The sequence below is a fragment of the Cryptomeria japonica genome, chromosome 5 (assembly GCF_030272615.1).
Source record: "Cryptomeria japonica chromosome 5, Sugi_1.0, whole genome shotgun sequence".
NCBI lineage: Eukaryota > Viridiplantae > Streptophyta > Pinopsida > Cupressales > Cupressaceae > Cryptomeria > Cryptomeria japonica.
This window is the reverse complement of record NC_081409.1, coordinates 685,795,905-685,800,547: the sequence shown is the minus strand read 5'-3', so window position 1 is coordinate 685,800,547 and position 4,643 is coordinate 685,795,905. Positions and strand designations below refer to the sequence as shown.

General features: G+C 34.5%; 1 pseudogene; it reads left to right on the top strand.

Annotated features, from left to right (window-relative positions):
* Positions 1-291: 291 nt before the first annotated feature.
* LOC131876066 (16.9 kDa class I heat shock protein 3-like) lies at positions 292-889 on the top strand (annotated as a pseudogene).
* Positions 890-4,643: the final 3,754 nt, after the last annotated feature.

Genomic DNA, 4,643 nt, shown 5'->3' with positions numbered 1-4,643 from the left:
ATTTTAAGGTAACCCACAATTTAGGAACGCATTTTTGAGATAACATAAAATCCTCTATTGGGAGGCACCGTAACGAACTTATTCCCTCTGTAACTTACTAAAACTATCGAGAACAATTCAAAGTAGTCTTAAATCTTCACCCCAAATCTCCTTTTATCTCAAATCCTCTCATCTCATGTATAAATTGAAACCAATATTTCTCCTGGATTATCATCAAAATAATCAACAGCATTCTATTCATCTGCAAGCTCTGTATTTTTTGACTTCATTGCATCTTTAATTGCGGAAAGTATGGCTTTGACTCCATTTTTCGGAAGGGGCATCAGTGCATGGGATCCATGGGAGAACAACCTGTTCGATCCATGGCTTCCAATTTCTCGCGTGTGGGATGCCATGGATTTCAGTGTTCCCACAGCGGCCTCTTCATTTTCAAGGGATGCCATGGCCGTGGCCAACACAAGGGTTGACTAGAAGGAAACCCCTGAAGCTCATATCTTCACCGCCAATTTGCCGGGTAAATTCTTAATCCCTTTTCCCCTCTTTCCAGGGTTTATTATTTCAATTACAATGGTGTCTTAAAGATTTAAATTTTGTTTTGGTGATTGCAGGACTAAGGAAAGAGGATCTGAAAATAGATTTAGTGGAGAAGAATACTCTGTGAATAAGCGGTGAGAGGCACAAAGAACAGGATGAAAGGACGGATCAGTGGCATCGTGTTGAGCGGTCGAGTGGGCAGTTTATGAGGCAATTCCGTCTACCTGAAAATGTGAATGTGGACGGCATTTCTGCAAAGCTGGAGAATGGGGTTTTGACTGTGAATGCTCCCAAAACACACCCTGATGCTGCTAATGGTGGCTACGTTAAAAGCATTGGCATTGGCAGCACTTAGAATATGAGAATCGGACTGTGTGAGAGTTTTATGTATCAAATTTCGGTAGCACTATAAGGGTGTCATGGCATCTCTGAATATATAACTCGTTTTGTTTCAATGTTCAATTATGAGCATTGTCTATTTCTCTCTTTCAACTGTTCTTTTAAGAAATCTGAATATGAATCCATGATCACATTGAATTTTTTCTCTTCCCTAAAATACTAATTCTATGTCAATGGCACATATTTGATCTAAAATAAATATAATTAAATGACATAATGTACCTCTTAACGTATTCCAATGAAATGCCTTTTTCTTAAAATTTTTATAATTGAAAGATAATGATCTACATATTCTCTAAATTTAATATAATTTCACTAGCAATCACACCCTCATATGCCTTCTAATTATCTTTAATTTTATAAATAGTTACATAAACCATTGCCTTTAATTAACATAAAAGTGAATGATTTAACATAATTTATAAAATAAAAAATAAAAAATTCAAATGACATGACATTGGACTTTGATAAAAAGTTTCTTCTATAGTACCTTTGTGGACCAACCTTGATTATATTATTAGATATTTAAAACAAACTATTCCCAATCTAGTGCTAAGGACATGACTGAAATAGTAATATAGAACATCTTGCACAAATACATTTGCCACTTTATGCAAGTGGCTTAAAAGTACAAAAGTACTCCAATTACAATTACATATGCACAACTATTGGTGCATTACATGACATAAAAACAATCAATTTTAGACTTCTTAGACACTAAGTGCACATTCTTCCAAATATCACTTCACAACTCCATGCGCATTTGGTACCTGCATTAACAACTGGTGTAAGGCTCCCCAATATCCAAGAAGGATTGCATATTTAATATAACATGACCAAGTGTTTCCCACAAAAATTCAAATTTGAAAATAGCTAGCTACCACAATCGAATGCATTGCACATTTAAATTATATTATAAGACGAAAAATTTTGTGTCACTTTCACTACAAAAATTTATATTATATACACTCGAGGGTGCACATTCAAGTTGGTACACAAAATAACTAAATTCCCTCTGTGCAATCAACGTTAAATGCTATAAATCTTTCAATTCAAATTATATTGTTTTCAATAAACCAACATTTCTTTCAATATAGTCACTGTAAATGATATTAACAACCATATTGGATGTCCAATGATGATTTCTTTGTATGCGGGTTACAATTTTATTTCAATACTCTCTTACAATTTAATAATGCCAAAATCCTCATAGAGAATGGCAAAACAATTGAATATCTCTTCGTTTTCTTTGAAACCCCTTCATTATTTATCATTTCATTTTATGGGTGCGCTGTTTAATGGTGCCTCTCTATTTATAATTCTGAAATCACTACACTAAATGTGAAAAAAATTGATTATTGATCCTAATTGTTCAAAACCCCTTCATTATTTATCATTACAATAATGTGTATGCCTAATACTATTACTTACAGTGACTATATGCTGGCTATATGGTGATATATATTTACACACACATGTATATATACATCAGGCCAGACAACTCTTATTATAAAGTTTAAAATGGGTGGTCAAAAAATATGTTGAACACCCATAACAACCTGCCCACAGACACATTATGGGCCCATGTTGCACGAACTCCCATGATCTTTTTTGCCCTAAAAACTTAGGGAAATGAGGATTTTTTGTGGTATTTTCATGTTTGCTCTGCCTTCAATTTGTTAATATACTCACTGTGAATAATATTATCAGGCATACCATATAGTACTTCCAATAAATTTCATATGAGAAATACAACATCATTCAACTATTTACTCATTCGAGAAATGAATCTGCATCTTCATACTATATCAACAATATCCACTTTTTAATCACATCACAGTTACATCTTCCACGCATGCATCTCATGCTTCTAGTTTCTCTCCTTGTTATATAATGTTTCAAGTTTTGTACCTATGTGTGTGTGTGTATATATATATACATCACAGTTACATATTGAACTCCTGCATGGCTTTTTTGAGTTCTCTGGCTATATGGTTATTGTCTATATTATCATGCATACAAAAATAGAGACACAATACCATTTTATTTTGTTCAAAGATGTTCAATGATGAGTTACAAAAATAGATTTGTTTTTAATCATTTATCTTAATGGCATTGAGGGTTTCATTTCAATGATTTGTCTCTGTATATATATTTATATGGTAGCATTTTGTTTTTGTTGAAAGATGTTCAATGATGTAATTGTTCACTATCTAATAGAATATCAACAATATCCAATTTTCAATCACATTACACTTACATACTGAACTCCTGCATGGCGAATTTTGAGTTCTCTACCTATATGGTTATTGTCTATATTATCATGCATATAGAAATAAAGACACAGTACCATTTTATTTTGTTCAAAGATGTTCAATGATGAGTTACATAAATAGATTTGTTTTTCATCATTTATCTCAATGGCATTGAGGGTTTCATTTCAATGATCTGTCTCTCTCTATATATTTATACGGTAGCATTTTTATTTTGTTGAAAGATGTTCAATGATGTAATTGTTCACTATCTAATAGAATTTCAACAATATCCATTTTTTCAATCACATCACAGGTTACATACTGAACTCTTGCATGGCAAATTTTGAGTTCTCTACCTATATGGTTATTGTCTATATTATCATGCATACAAAAATAGAGACACAATACCATTTTATTTTGTTCAAAGATGTTCAATGATGAGTTACATAAATAGATTTGTTTTTCATCATTTATCTCAATGGCATTAAGGGTTTCATTTCAATGATCTGTCTCTCTCTATATATTTATACAAGCACACATGGTAGCATTTTATCGTGGGTACCTTATTGTTGCAGGTTCACTGAACATAACAACACGCGGTAGAAAGGGAAACAGGTCTGTTAGACGTTGAACAGTTAGAGTTACTCGTGGGCTGCACTTCCCTGATGAAGATAGTTTTGTCCAAAATGAAGACCCAGTGACTCCTGTTGTAGATGACCATTCACCTAACAATGCAACTGATGTGGAAACTACTATTGTACATGACCATCCTACTATAGATTGTAATCCTATTCCAGAAATACCACAAGTACAAGTGGCCTCAAAGACTCCCAAACCAAAATGGAACATATCTGACATGAAAGAGGCAATAACATGCATAGAAGATAGACACATGCCTCTTAAAAGCACATCAATCAAGTATGGTATCCCAATTGCCTCTTTGAGGGCATGGCTGATGGGAACCACAACCATGACTGTAAGGGGTCCACACACCATTTTATCAGCAGAGGAGGAGGATGAAGTTGTCCAATGGTGCAAAGACATGGCTGAAATTGGTCACGGTCTCCAAATCAGTCAACTTCAATCAACTGTTGCCCAAATTACCGAGAATAGGCCTAATCCATTCAAAAATGGGATGTCAGAGAGGTCATGGTGGGCAGGTTTTAGACGAAGGCACTCTGATCTAACGATGAGAGAAACAGAAGGAGTGGACTCTGATAGGGCTATTATGCTTCGACCTTCTATTGTTGCCTCTTTCTATGACAACTTGGAGGTAATATACAACCTCAATCACTATGGTAGAAGTCAGATTTGGAATTGTGATGAGACTGGTGTGCAAGCTGGGAGGAATTGTGGAATGAGAGTGATAGCCAAATTGGGCCAGAGGTATGTACCACACCTAATTTTGAAGAGTAGAGAGTGGGTCACTATTTTGGCATGTGTTAGTGCATGTGG